The sequence below is a fragment of the Pristiophorus japonicus genome, chromosome 13, assembly GCF_044704955.1.
Source record: "Pristiophorus japonicus isolate sPriJap1 chromosome 13, sPriJap1.hap1, whole genome shotgun sequence".
NCBI lineage: Eukaryota > Metazoa > Chordata > Chondrichthyes > Pristiophoridae > Pristiophorus > Pristiophorus japonicus.
Window position 1 is genome coordinate 59,462,977 of NC_091989.1, and position 16,190 is coordinate 59,479,166.

Consider the following 16,190-nt stretch of genomic DNA (forward strand, 5'->3'; position numbering starts at 1 on the left):
AGGATGCAATGTGGTTGTAGAGTGACTTGGATAGGTTAGGTGAGTGGGCAAATGCATGGCTGATGAAGTATAATGTGGATAAATGTGAGGTTATCCACTTTGGTGGTAAAAACAGAGAGACAGACTATTATCTGAATGGTGACAGATTAGGAAAAGGTGAGGTGCAACGAGACCTGGGTGTCATGGTACATCAGTCATTGAAGGTTGGCATGCAGGTACAGCAGGCAGTTAAGAAAGCAAATGGCATGTTGGCCTTCATAGCGAGGGGATTTGAGTACAGGGGCAGGGAAGTGTTACTACAGTTGTACAGGGCCTTGGTGAGGCCACACCCGGAGTATTGTGCTCAGTTTTGGTCTCCTAATTTGAGGAAGGATATTCTTGCTATTGAGGGAGTGCAGCGAAGGTTCACCAGACTGATTCCCGGGATGGCAGGACTGACATATCAAGAAAGACTGAATCAACTGGGCTTGTATTCACTGGAATTCAGAAGAATGAGAGGGGATCTCATAGAAACGTTTAAAATTCTGACGGGTTTAGACAGGTTAGGTGCAGGAAGAATGTTCCCAATGTTGGGGAAGTCCAGAACCAGGGGTCACAGTCTAAGGATAAGGGGTAAGCCATTTAGGACCGAGATGAGGAGAAACTTCTTCACCCAGAGAGTGGTGAACCTGTGGAATTCTCTACCACAGAAAGTTGTTGAGGCCAATTCACTAAATATATTCAAAAAGGAGTTAGATGAAGTCCTTACTACTAGGGGGATCAAGGGGTATGGCGAGAAAGCAGGAATGGGGTACTGAAGTTGCATGTTCAGCCTTGAACTCATTGAATGGCGGTGCAGACTCGAAGGGCCAAATGGCCTACTCCTGCACCTATTTTCTCTGTTTCTAACTAGTTGTAATAAGGGCTAAAATCCCATTAAAAAATGGCTGGGCTTGGAGTGTGGGGGCAGTTAAATTGTTAAAAATGTGAATCCTGAACTGATCCCGCCTCCAACCAGCCCACTCTGGTTTCCCGGAGGCAGGTTGGGGGCGGGCGAGCAACCCGCTCCCAGGAGGCGTTACCACAATTTAAATATTGTAATGTGGCTGGAAGCCTCTATTTTCCCCTCCATTTTGTTTTTAACTGCCTGTAGATGGTTTCACACAATTCGTGAAAGCCGGCACTTAAGCAGAGGTGGGTGTATTTTATAGTCTCTTGAACACTCTTAGTTCAACTTAACTCTATTTATTTGGAGGATCTCAGACAGCCATGTGGAGCTTAAGATGGCGTTCCTTCACAGACCCTCTCTCTCAATACAGCTCCCTTTACCTCCCGCCTACATTATCTCGTTACACCTTTCCTTTCATAAGAAATAAAAATGAATTAAAGTTAGCTTCAATATAAACGGGTAGTTTAATACATGTATTCATAAGAAGTTAAGAACTACAAGTTTAACAAACAACAACAAAACTCTTGTCTTATTCATTCTTTCTCCAAGTGTTACATGTTTCACACTTTGAAACATAGTTTTTTATATCACTGTTCAGTCTTGGCCAGTAAACGGATTCACTGGCATGTCGAAGAGTGCTCGACGTCAGAGTGAGCAGCATGAAGTCGCTGACGAATGTTGGATCTCAGGGATTTTGGTATGACACAGCGATAGCCTTTGAAGACTATGCCATCCTGTTGTGATCTGTTGTATGACCAGTTGTAGTATGGAGTCGCTTGAAGTTGCACGTTATATGGTAGTTAGTCCTTGTTTGGAGAGTGGCAGAAAGTCCACTGCAATTTCTGTCAGTGATCTCTCCATGTTTTCGAGGTATGCACGCAAGAAGGTGTCTGCTAGGTACATTTCCTTTCCTGGCTGATACTTTATTTTAACGTCATATTGGTTGAGCCGAATGAGCAGACGTTGTAGCCACTTGGGTGCTGTAGATAACGGCTTGTATTGTATAACAACCAAAGGCTTATGGTCTGTCCATAGTGTGATCTTACGACCATATTGATTGGTTTTGTTCCATTCCGAAGACTTGAGCAAGCAGCTCCTTTTCGATTTGAGAGTATCGCGTTTCTGTTGGAGTGAGTGCTCAGCTCGCGTATGCAATTGGTTGTCCCTGTTGCAGAAGAATGAACCCAAGACCCTTGCTCAAAGCACCTCCTTGACCTGCAGTTGCAAGTTTGTGGTCAAAGTACCTGAGCACTGGAGAATCTGTCACGCGTTGTTTGATAGCTTCAAACGCTTTGTCTTGTTCTTCAGTCCATTTCCAGACTGTGTCATTATGAGCCGTCACAGAGGCTCACTGAGGTCTGAAAGATCTGGCAAGAATTTTGTGAGGTATTTTGTAATGCCGACAAATCATTGTACACCTGCGACATCCTGCGGTTTCTGCATTTCGTTGATTGCGACCACTTTGCTTGGATCGGCTTTGAGTCCATCACTAGACAGTATGTGTCCCATGTATTTCACTTGGGAGCTCTTGTATTGGAACTTATCAAAGTTTGGTTTGATGTTTCGCTCTCTGCATCTCTGCATGAATTTGCGTAAGTTTGTGTCATGATCGAGATTGGCCTCTTTAAGTGTCTCACCGCGTCCAGTGATCAAGATATCATGTGCAATCTTGTAGACTGCATCTAGACCCTCAAGGTTCTGGTCTAGCTTCTGCTGGAAGATTTCCGGGGCAGGACTGATGCCAAATTATATCGATATCTTCCCCATGGAGTCTGGAAGGTCGTGAGGTAGGAGGACTCTGTGTCTAGTTCACATTGCAAGAAACCCTCCTTGCAGTCTGCTTTAGTGAAGACCTTTACATTTGACATATGTGGCAAGATGTCATCGATCACAGGAAGTGGATAGTGGCCACGTTTCAGGGCATTGTTCAGATGTTGAGGGTCGATACATACTCGTATCTTTCCATTTGATTTTTGTAGTCACTAGACTGGATACCCAGTCCGTCAGTTCAACGACTTTTGTGACAATTTGTCGTTTTTCCAAACAATCGAGTTCCTCTTTTAGCTTTTGTTTGATCACTATTCGCACCCGTCTGGGTGGCGTTACAGCTGGTGTGGCTGATTCATTAAGTTCAAGGTGAACTGTCCCTGGCATGTGTCCAAGTCCCTTAAACACATCCGGATACGCATTGTTGACATCAATTTTTGACACTAGCGAGAAGTTTGCCTTGTTCGTAGTTTGCGATTCGCGTGGTTCATTTACCACCGCAATATTCTGATGCTGCACTTTTATTAGTTGTAGCTGTTAAGCAGTGCATGAGCCAATCAGTGGGGCACTTTGGCCCTCGATGATCACAAAGGGCACAACGTACTTTTGCTTGTTCTTTGTATTTTCTAGGCACATTACAAGTCCCTACCACTGGAATGGTTGCATAGTGACAGTGTTGTCTTAGATTAATTTACCTTTAAGCCTATAGGTAAGTATCTAAAAGGTAGCACATTGCATGTGGCCCCACAATCTATTTGCATTTTTACCATTTGACCTTTAATGGAGAAGGTAGGCATAATCTTGTTAGGGTACTTTCTGTCAGCTTTGTCCTTGATTGTGCGATCAACTTTACCAAGCATTTTTACAGTCATGACTTCAAAATCAGAATCATAACTCTCTTCATGTAGTGCGTACACTTTTGACTTGCCCTTGCATTTAGGGTTATGTGTAGACTTCTGCCTCGATCCACTTTGTCTGCACTTTGAGAAAAGTGATTTCTTTTTTGCCGCAACTTGTACAGATCTTCCCATATGCTGGGTATTTAGTTTTTGACAGCTCATGTCTTTTGCCACAATATATGCAATTGTTCATGAACTCTTTGTCTGTGAATTCTTTCTTTGTGGATCAGTGTTTTTGCCTGACAGCTTTGACATTTTTTTTTAGAAAATAGGTGCAGGAGTAGGTCATTCGGCCTGTCGAGCCTGCACCACCATTCAATAAGATCATGGCTGATCATTCACCTCAGTACCCCTTTCCTGCTTTCTCTCCATATCCCTTGATCCCTTTAGCCGTAAGGGCCATATCTAACTCTCTCTTGAATATATCCAATGAACTGGCATCAACAACTCTCTGCGGTAGAGAATTCCACAGGTTAACAACTCTCTGAGTGAAAAAGTTTCTCCTCATCTCAGTCCTAAATGGCTTACCCCTTATCCTTAGACTGTGTCTCCTGGTTGTGGACTTCCCCAACATCGGGAACATTCTTCCTGCATTTAACCTGTCCAGTCCCGTCAGAATTTTATATGTTTCTATGAGATCCCCTCTCATCCTTTTAAACTCCAGTGAATACAGGCCCAGTCGATCCAGTCTCTCCTCATATGTCAGTCCTGCCATCCCGGGAATCAGTCTGGTGAACCTTCGCTGCACTCCCTCAATAGCAAGAACGTCCTTCCTCAGATTAGACCAAAACTGAGCACAATATTCCAGGTGAGGACTCATCAAGGCCCTGTACAACTGTAGTAAGACCTCCCTGCTCCCATACTCAAATCCCCTAGCTATGAAGGCCAACATACCCTTTGCCTTCTTCACCGCCTGCTGTACCTGCATGCCAACTTTCAATGACTGATGTACCATGACACCAAGGTCTCGTTGCACCTCCCCTTTTCCTAATCTGCCGCCATTCAGATAATATTCTGCCTTCATGTTTTTGCCACCAAAGTGGATAACCTCACATTTATCCACATTATACTGCATCTGCCATGCATTTGCCCATTCACCTAACCTATCCAAGTCACCTGCAGCCTCTTAGCATCCTCCTCACAGCTCACACCACCATCCAGCTTAGTGTCATCTGCAAACTTGGAGATATTACACTCAATTCCTTTATCTAAATCATTGATGTACATTGTAAATAACTGGGGTCTCAGCACTGAGCCCTGCAGCACCCCACTAGTCACTGCCTGCCTTTCTGAAAAGGACCCGTTAATCCCGACTCTCTGCTTCCTGTCTGCCAACTAGTTCTCTATCCACATCAGTACATTATCCCCAATACAATGTGATTTAATTTTACACACCAATCTCTTGCGTGGGACCTTGTCAAAAGCCCTTTGAAAGTCCAAATACACTACATCCACTGGTTCTCCCTTATCCATCTACTAGTTACATCCTCAAAAAATTCCAGAAGATTTGTCAAGCATGATTTCCCTTTCATAAATCCATGCTGACTTGGACCAATCCTGTCACTGCTTTCCAAATGCGCTGCTATTTCATCTTTAATAATTGATTCCAACATTTTCCCCACTACCGATGTCAGGCTAACCGGTCTATAATTCCCGTTTTCTCTCTCCCTCCTTTTTAAAAAAGTTTTGTTACATTAGCTACCCTCCAGTCCATAGGAACTGATCCAGAATCGATAGACTGTTGGAAAATGATCACCAATGCATCCACTATTTCTAGGGCCACTTCCTTAAGTACTCTGGGATGCAGACTATCAGGCCCCAGGGATTTATTGGCCTTCAATCCCATCAATTTCCCTAACACAATTTCCTTCAGTTCCCCCTTCTCACTAGACCCTTGGTCCCCTAGTATTTCCAGAAGGTTATTTGTATCTTCCTTTGTGAAGACAGAACCAAAGCATTTGTTCAACTGGTCTGCCATTTCTTTGTTCCCCATTATAAATTCACCTGAATCTGACTACAAGGGACCTACATTTGTCTTCACTAATCTTTTTCTCTTCACATTTCTATAGAAGCTTTTGCAGTCAGTTTTTATGTTCTCAACAAGCTTCCCCTCATACTCTATATTCCCCCTCCTAATTAAACACTTTGTCCTCCTCTGCTGGATTCTAAATTTCTCCCAGTCCTCAGGTTTGCTGCTTTTTCTGGCCAATTTATATGCCTCTTCCTTGGATTTAAAACTATCCTTAATTTCCCTTGTTAGCCACGGTTGAGCCACCTTCCCTGTTTTATTTTTACTCCAGACAGAGATGTACAATTGTTGAAGTTCATCCATGTGATCTTTAAAAGTTTGCCATTGCTTATCCATCATCAACCCTTTAAGTATCATTTGCCAGTCTATTCTAGCCAATTCACATCTCATACCATTGAAATTATCTTTCCTCAAGGTCAGGACCCTCGTCTCTGAATTAATTGTGTCACTCTCCATCTTAATAAAGAATTCTACCATATTATGGTCACTCTTCCCCAAGGGCCTCGCACAACAAGATTGTTAATTAGTCCTTTCTCATTACACATCACCCAGTCTAGGATGGCCAGCCTTCTAGTTGGCTCCTCGACATATTGGTCTAGAAAACCATCCCTAATACACTCCAGGATATCCTCCTCCACCGTATTGCTACCAGTTTGGTTAGCCCAATATATATGTAGATTAAAGTCACCCATGATAACTGCTGTACCTTTATTGCACGCATCCCTAATTTCTTGTTTGATGCTGTCCCCAACCTCACTACTACTGTTTGGTGGTCTATACACAACTCCCACTAGCGTTTTCTGCCCTTTGGTATTCCGCAGCTCCACCCATACAGATTCCACATCATCTAAGCTAATGTTCTTCCTTACTATTGCGTTAATTTCCTCTTTAATCAGCAACGCTACACCACCTCCTTTTCCTTTTTTGTCTATCCTTCCTGAAAGTTGAATACCCCTGGTGTTGAGCTCCCAGCCTTGGTCACCCTGGAGCCATGTCTCCGTGATGCCAATTATATCATATTCGTTAATTGCTGCCTTTGCAGTTAATTCGTCCACCTTATTATGAATACTCCTCGCATTGAGACACAGAGTCTTCAGGCTTGTCTTTTGAACACACTTTGCCCCTTTAGAATTTTTCTTTAATGTGGCCCTTTTTGATTTTTGCCTTGGGTTTCCCTGCCCTCCATCTTCAGAGTCTGTTTTAGTGAGCATCATGGATTTCATTTGCGCAACTGTGGCCTCTGTAGCTTAACAGAACATCACACATTTATCGAGTGTTAGGCTTGATTCTTGCAACAGCCTCTTATGCAGAGTGTTATCAGATATTCTGCAGACAATGCGGTTTCTGATTCAATCATCCTTCAAATTGCTGAAATCACATGATGATGCTAGCTCTCTCACTTTCATGTGATACCTGTCAAACCGCTCGTCGTCTTGTACACAGTTGTTAAGCTGGTATCGTTCATAGATTATGCTAATTTTGTCTTTACAGTGCTCTTCCCAGAGCTTCAAAATAATCTCAATTTCCTGCTTGTCTTTCTCTGATTTGTAGGGAAGTTTATTGCTGATCTCTAAGGCATCGCTGCCAATGGCAGTGATAAACGTTGCAACCCTAACTCTGTCTGGTTTTTCCCCAATATTCGTAATAATTTCATAGCTGTCCCATAGAAATAGAAACATAGAAAATAGGTGCAGGAGCAGGCCATTCAGCCCTTCTAGCCTGCACCGCCATTCAACGAGTTCATGGCTGAACATGAAACTTCAGTACCCACTTCCTGCTTTCACGCCATACCCCTTGATCCCCCGAGTACTAAGGACTTCATCTAACTCCCTTTTGAATATATTTAGTGAATTGGCCTCAACTACTTCCTGTGGTAGAGAATTCCACAGGTTCACCACTCTCTGGGTGAAGAAGTTTCTCCTTATCTCGGTCCTAAATGGCTTACCCCTTATCCTTAGACTGTGACCCCTGGTTCTGGACTTCCCCAACATTGGGAACATTCTTCCTGCATCCAACCTGTCCAAACCCGTCAGAATTGTAAACGTTTCTATGAGGTCCCCTCTCACTCTTCTGAACTCCAGTGAATACAAGCCCAGTTGATTCAGTCTTTCTTGATAGGTCAGTCCCACCATCCCGGGAATCAGTCTGGTGAATCTTCGCTGCACTCCCTCAACAGCAAGTATGTCCTTCCTCAAGTTAGGAGACCAAAACTGTACACAATACTCCAGGTGTGGCCTCACCAAGGCCCTGTACAACTGTAGCAACACCTCCCTGCCCCTGTACTCAAATCCCCTCGCTATGAAGGCCAACATGCCATTTGCTTTCTTAACCGCCTGCTGTACCTGCATGCCAACCTTCAATGACTGATGTACCATGACACCCAGGTCTCGTTGCACCTTCCCTTTTCCTAATCTGTCACCATTCAGATAATAGTCTGTCTCTCTGTTTTTACCACCAAAGTGGATAACCTCACATTTATCCACATTATACTTCATCTGCCACGCATTTGCCCACTCACCTAACCTATCCAAGTCACTCTGTAGCCTCATAGCATCCTCCTCGCAGCTCACACTGCCACCCAACTTAGTGTCATCCGCAAATTTGGAGATACTACATTTAATCCCTTCGTCTAAATCATTAATGTATAATGTAAACAGCTGGGGCCCCAGCACAGAACCCTGCGGTACCCCACTAGTCACTGCCTGCCATTCCGAAAAGTACCCATTTACTCCTACTCTTTGCTTCCTGTCTGACAACCAGTTCTCAATCCACGTCAGCACACTACCCCCAATCCCATGTGCTTTAACTTTGCACATTAATCTCCTGTGTGGGACCTTGTCGAAAGCCTTCTGAAAGTCCAAATATACCACATCAACTGGTACTCCTTTGTCCACTTTATTGGAAACATCCTCAAAAAATTCCAGAAGATTTGTCAAGCATGATCTCCCTTTTACAAATCCATGCTGACTTGGACCTATCATGTCACCATTTTCCAAATGCGCTGCTATGACATCCTTAATAATTGATTCCATCATTTTACCCACTACTGAGGTCAGGCTGACCGGTCTATAATTCCCTGCTTTCTCTCTCCCTCCTTTTTTAAAAAGTGGGGTTACATTGGCTACCCTCCACTCGATAGGAACTGATCCAGAGTCAATGGAATGTTGGAAAATGACTGTCAATGCATCCGCTATTTCCAAGGCCACCTCCCTAAGTACTCTGGGATGCAGTCCATCAGGCCCTGGGGATCTATCGGCCTTCAATCCCATCAATTTCCCCAACACAATTTCCCGACTAATAAAGATTTCCCTCAGTTCCTCCTCTTTAATAGACCCTCTGACCACTTTTATATCCGGAAGGTTGTTTGTGTCCTCCTTAGTGAATACTGAACCAAAGTACTTGTTCAATTGGTCTGCCATTTCTTTGTTCCCCGTTATGACTTCCCCTGATTCTGACTGCAGGGGACCTACGTTTGTTTTTACTAACCTCTTTCTCTTTACATACCTATAGAAACTTTTGCAATCCGCCTTAATGTTCCCTGCAAGCTTCTTCTCGTACTCCATTTTCCCTGCCCTAATCAAACCCTTTGTCCTCCTCTGCTGAGTTCTAAATTTCTCCCAGTCCTCAGGTTCGCTGCTATTTCTGGCCAATTTGTATGCCACTTCCTTGGCTTTAATACTATCCCTGATTTCCCTAGATAGCCACGGTTGAGCCACCTTCCCTTTTTTATTTTTACGCCAGACAGGAATGTACAATTGTTGTAATTCATCCATGCGTTCTCTAAATGTCTGCCATTGCCCATCCACAGTCAACCCCTTAAGTATCATTAGCCAATCTATCTTAGCCAATTCATGCCTCATACCTTCAAAGTTACCCTTCTTTAAGTTCTGGACCATGGTCTCTGAATTAACTGTTTCATTCTCCATCCTAATGCAGAATTCCACCATATTATGGTCACTCTTCCCCAAGGGGCCTCGCACAATGAGATTGCTAATTAATCCTCTCTCATTACACAACACCCAGTCTAAGATGGCCTCCCCCCTAGTTGGTTCCTCGACATATTGGTCTAGAAAACCATCCCTTATGCATTCCAGGAAATCCTCCTCCACCGTATTGCTTCCAGTTTGGCTAGCCCAATCTATGTGCATATCTATGTCCCACAGCTGTTTGAATTTTTTACAGTTGGCTTTCAAATCGCCAGTCACCTGCAATGGAGGTGGGAGAGGAATGTGCATGGGAATTGGCACCGTGGTGGTTATGACAGCTCACTACAGTTTAGAACTTGTCACATACATGTATACAGTTCAAATACCAGAGGACTAGAACAAGTCTAATAGTAAAATATCGTGGCCATGTATTTGTAGAAATACTTTTTCAATCGAGGCTCTACAATAAATTATGCCATTTTAAGTTTACTTTACTAATGACTCTAGATTATTTTACAAGCTTATGACTACTTATCGCATTTCATGGATCCACGCGTGATGTGTAGGAAGCAAGCTCTGCAATGCACTGCTTAACGTCGATTTTGATCAGCTCAAAAACGTCTTACAGTTCTAGTATTTCGGTCTTAGATGCATTCAACGAAAGATTGGAAGTCTCCGCTTCTGGCACCATGTATTTTATAGTCTCTTGAACACTCTTAGTTCAACTGAACTCTATTGATTGAGGAGATCTCAGACAGCCATGTGGAGCTTAAGATGGCGTTCCATCACAGACCCTCTCTCTCAATACAGCTCCCCATACCTCTTAGCTAGAGGGCGCTATACATTATCTCATTACAGTGGGGACTGATTCAACCAGGGGCTAAGTGGCATTATACCTACCTCCTGAATCTAGGGACCCTGCCATACCCACACCCCATGTTCGGAGACCTATCCACGAGGCCTTCGATCGCATTCCCAGGCCTCTCCCCAACCCGCTCCACACCCCCACCATCAATCCTCTCTTTCCCCCCCATCCTGATTGCTGACCACCCTCCCAATCCTGACCCCCCTCCAGATCTCCGACCCTCCGGCCCCGATCACTGACCCCCCTCCTGCCGATCCCCAAACTCTCCATTTGCCGATCCCGAACATCCTCCCCCGGAATGACCCCTCACAACTAAGCCTCTCCAGCTGGCTGGCTGTGGGCGGGAATCTAAGGCTTCGCATACAAATTAGGCCCCGGCAGTAAAATCGGCAGGGCCTGCGGGAAACCCGGCCTCCCAGTCAGGAAAGTTATCACCCCTCCTTCTCCAGTCTATCTATGAAACAGTAAAATATGTCACAGAAACTCATGATGAATCTATATAGGCCTAGAAATTGGTTCTATTTGGGGATCAGTGATTGCACCAGAATGAGTAGGCCCGATATTGGTCCTTGGACCTCATTTACATCAGAGCGGTGAGCTGCCTGGCATTGCTGAACAAGTATCTGCAGGTGGGGGAGAGGGGACGAGCTGGAGAGGGCAGGCAACTGGGAGAAGGGGGATGACCAGGAGAGCGGGGGCGACTGGGAGAAGGGGGCGGTTCGGGAGACGGAGGGATTGGGCAGTAGGGAAAGGGAGATAGGGGGGCGATCGGATGAGGGAGGAAGACAATAGAGAAAGGGAGGGAGGGGGAGATTGCGAGGGGGTCGAAGTAGCGATTGGGAAAGGGAGCGAGGAGTGTGATTGGAAGGGGAGTCAAGGCAGCGATTGGGAGGGGTGGCAAGCAATGGCTGTCAGCAGCCCGTACACCGACTCTTTATTCAGCGAATTAATTTTTTTAATTTACCTTTTTGGCGGTAGCCTGTAGCTGTCCCATTATGGCAGCATTTAGACCTGGTTTTCCTGTATGCAGCCAAACTAGTGCCGGCTGCATTCAGGGCAAACCAATTTAATAAAGGAGGCATCAAACAGGCAACAGATGCACCAACATTATTGTCCTCGACCAGGCTCCGCTGGGCAGGCTATATTGTCCGCATGCCAGACACGAGACTCCCAAAGCAAGCATTCTACTTGGAACTCCTTCATGGCAAACAAGCCAAAGGTGGACAGAGGAAACGTTACAAGGACACCCTCAAAGCCTCCCTGATAAAGTACAACATCCTCACCGACACCTGGGAGTCCCTGGCCAAAGACCGCCCTAAGTAGAGGAAGTGCATCCGGGAGGGCGCTGAGCGCCTCAAGTCTCATCGCTGAGTGCATGGTGCATGCAGAAAACAAGCGCAGGCAATGGACAGAGCGTGCGGCAAACCAGTCCCACCCACCCTTTCCCTCAACGACTGCCTGTCCCACCTGTGGCAGGGACTGTGGCTCTCATATTGGACTGTTCAGCTACCTAAGGACTCATTCTGAGTGGAAGCAAGTCTTCCTCAATTCCGAGGGACTGCCTTTGATGATGATGAGACTTTTATTTGCAAATACACAGGACCTAACGCTTGCTTCAGGCTCAGGCCTTGGATGCCCTGTTTTGATGCCTATACCAATATAGCAGATGGTGCTCTTCTGCCGCGGAGTGTGCTCAATCATGCTACCCACTACATTGGATGCTTCAGCATCTGCTTTACGCTTGTAAAAGGGGCAGAACGACATCAAATTTCTCGGCCAGTGTGTTCTGGTCAGGCCATTGTTCAAGAACTGTGCCCAGTTCTGGTCACGGAGACACGAGGCTGATCCCCGTTGTGAGATGTGAGTCTCAAGAAAGGACTGGAGAGATTTTACTTTTCAGCTAGAGAGGAGCAGTCTGTGAAGTGATCTTATTGGGAAACTTTTAAAAGCCAGCAAAGAACAACTAAAAAAATAATAAAGAGAGGGAAGACTGATTATGAAAGTAAACTAGCACGAAATATAAAAACAGATAGTAAGAGTTCCTATTGGTACATAAAAAAGAAAAGAGTGGCTAAAGTAAATGTTGGTCACTTAGTGGATGAGACTGGGGAATTAATAATGGCAGAGACTTTGAACAAATATTTTGTATCGGCCTTCACGGTAGAAGATACTAAAAACATCTCAATAGGGGATAATCAAGGGTCTATAGGGAGGGAGGAACTAAAAACAATCACTATCACTAAAGAAGTAATACTCGGTAAAATAATGGGACTAAAGGTGGACAAGTCCCCTGGATCTGATGGCTTGCATCCTCGGGTCTGCAGAGATAGTAGATGCATTGGTTGTAATCTACCAAAATTCCCTGGATTCTGGGGAGGTCCCAGCGGATTGGAAAACCACAAATGTAATGCCCCTATTTAAAAAAGGAGGCAGACAGAAAGCAGGAAACTATAGACCAGTTAGCCTAACATCTGTCATTGGTAAAATGCTGGAGTCCATTATTAAAGAAGCAGTAGCAGGACATTTGGAAAAGCATAATTCAGTCAAGCAGAGTCAGCATGGTTTTATGAAAGGGAAATCATGTTTTACAAATTTTCTAGAGTTCTTTGAGGATGTTACGAACAGGGTGGATAAAGGGGAGCAAGTGGATGTGGTGTATTTGGATTTCCAGAAAGCATTCGATAAGGTTCCACATAAAAGGTTACTGCACAAGAAAGACGTTCATGGGGTTGGGGGTAATATATTAGCATGGATAGAGGATTGGCTAAGTAACAGAAAGCAGAGAATCGGGATAAATGGGTAATTTTCCGGTTGGCAAACAGTAACTAGTGGGGTGCTGCAGGGATCGGTGCTGGGGCCTCAACTATTTACGATCTATATTAATGACTTGGATGAAGGGACCGAGGGCCCAAAATTGAAGAACTTACCGTCCACTGCCGCCGACTGCCGCCAACATTCCTCTGCAACATCCGCCCAGTGCCACTTTCGACATAGCTTGGAACGGGCTGGAGCGGGCGGGAGGGGTGAGGCGCCGGGAACCACTCGCCGATGTCAGCAGGCGGCCGAGTTGCACAACTGACCTCCCGCCCGCTAAGCTGCGATATTGATGCAGGCGGGAGTCAGCGGCAGAATGGGGGTGGACCGTTGGCTGGAGGCTGGTCTGTCCCCGATGGTAGGTAAGAAAATGGTGAAAAAGTGGTTAGTACACTTTTTGTAATTTTTTTCTTTACAGGTCCTTACCTGGATGGGGTCCACAGAAGGTCTTCAAATGTCTTTTTAATTTTTTTAATGCTTTTGCTTTTCAGCTCTTCGACCCTCCGTGGACTCGACTCCATCCTCAGCGGCATTTGGGCAGCAAGTACCTTTGCCGCCGAGAATGAGAGCTCCCGCCAGCTGCCGCCCAAATTGGCAACATAAGTCGCTTATTTGCCACCCGCCAACCTTTGAGGGAACTCTCCGATGAAAACCCCGGTAAACGTACCGTCAGGTACCTTGGCGGCCACCGGCGGTCCTTTGGACGGCACTTGGGCGGGCGGGGGCCTTCATCAAATTTGGGCCCCAAGTGTAATGTGGCTAAGTTTGCTGATGATACAAAGATGGGTGGGAAAGCAAATTGTGAGGACACAAAAAATCTGGAAAGGGATATAGACAGGCTAAGTGAGTGGTCAAAAATTTAGCAAATGGAGTATAATATGGGAAAATGTGAGGTTATCCACTTTGCCAGGAACCAAGCAAATCTCTATAGTGTCATTTCATACAAAAAATAATTAAAAAGGCTAATGGAATGTTAGCCTTTATCTCAAGGTGGTTGGACTACAAAAGGGTGGAAGTGATGCTGGTTATGAATAAAGCTCTGGTTAGGCCCCATTTAGAGTACTGCATTTGGTTTTAGGCATTGCATGTCAGAAAGGATATATTGACCTTGGAGGCACTGCACAGATTCACTGGAATGATACCAGAGCTTAAAGGGTTAAATTGTGAGAACAGATTGAATAGTCTTGGCTTATATTCCCTTGAGCATGCAAAATTAATATGGTAATAAGATGGTATAATTGAGGTGTTTAAGGTAATTAAAGTATTTAATAGGGTTGATAGAGAGTCCAGAACAAGGGGGCATAACCTTAAAATTAGAGCTTGACCTTTCAGGGGTGATGTCAGGAAGCACTTCTTCACACATAGGCTGCTGGAAGTATGGAACTCTCTCCCCCAAAGGGGGTCAATTGAAAATTTCAAAACTGAGATTGATAGATTTTTGTTAGGTAAGGGTATTAAGAGATATGGAACCAAGGCAGGTAATTAGAGTTAAGATTAGAAAAAATCATCCACAATCTAATTGAATCATTGGAACAAGCTCAAGGGACTGAATGGCCTACTCCTGTTCCTGTGCTCCAGTTACAAAAATAACCAATCACATTCTACCACAAAATATTTTTGGTATTCAGCCAACTTGACACGCCACTGCTTGGATATTCCACGGCGGTGGGTTTGTTGCCGGAGAAGGATCAGGTGGGATCACTGTCCTGGCCTCAACATGACCCTGACCCAGTTTCCTGGATTGGGATCATGGCCAGATAATTGATTTTGATGTTGTTAAAGGAGAAACTTTGAACAGCCTATTAGGAAAATTCCCTGCTCTTTTTTAAAAAAATGGGATCTTTTACATCAATCAGAACATGCAGATGGAGCCTTCATTTAACATCTCACCTGAAAAATGACATTTGCAGCAATACTGCACTGGTGTCAGCCTCAATCTTATGCTCAGGTCCCGGAGTGGGTCTACGAACCCACAACCAGGGATTATGCAGACTTACCCTCCAGGAGAACTGGTTTGGTACCAACACACGTGGTGGTGCGATCATACGCCTCCATCAGGGCTGCGGCGCGTTCCTCGAGGTCCATGAGAGGAATAGTCATCGACGGACCACCGCCCCTGTTGCTGGCTATTTTTTTCTGCAAAGGTGACAAAAAATATGGGTGAACTAATTATAGAATTTACCAATATTTCGCAAAGATTCCTGGTACCTTTCCCCTGCAGAGAAGAAGAATCCCTTTCTGGACTTTTAAAATGGAAGAAAAAACTTTGGGACACAAATGAGTTTTAAAGGGGGAGACGAGGCCTGCAGGGGATAAAAGGGGATGCATTCATGGAGACCCCCCCAGTGTTTGGACTTACAGGGAAGGGAATTTAATTTGGAACTATCTACCAGAAAGTTTGAAATCCTAAAGTGCACATGGAAGAAACTACGAACTTTAATCGAATTTGGGATTTTTAAAATGTGAATGTTGGGTCTGCAAGAAAAGGGGTGGGGTCAATCTCTAAAGGGTCAGTTTGGACATTGGAGCTAATCAAATTGTCTGGGGACTGTTTACCCTCGAAACTTGCCCCTAGAAAACATTAGCATTCAAACAATCGACCATGGAAGAAACATTATCACCACACCCAGAGAACCCAAATGTCACATACATATTCCAACACCTTTTCAACAGGCATAGAAATATCTGGTTCAGGCCAGACTAGCACAATGGACGAGAGCTCATCAACTTCGAAAAGCCTATTAACGCCAGAGTAAAACCACTTAATTCAGTTAGCTGGGCTGCACAATCGAAACAAAGAGCTGGGCCAGATTTGGTGGGAGATAAGGAAGCCTTTTTGGGGTATATCTATTCTCAGTTTTACCAGGAAAAGACACAGACTCGAACACAGACACAGACACAAGCAGCCGGAGCTGGGGATTGAAGAAATGGAATAGTGACGGAAACTACTAGAACTCATCAA

General features: G+C 44.8%; 1 protein-coding gene across 1 annotated transcript in view; it reads left to right on the forward strand.

Annotated features, from left to right (window-relative positions):
- The window catches only part of bpgm (2,3-bisphosphoglycerate mutase), an 84,068-nt gene that overhangs the window by 1,677 nt on the left and 66,201 nt on the right, over window positions 1-16,190 (forward strand). The gene's annotated exons all lie outside the window — the stretch shown is intronic.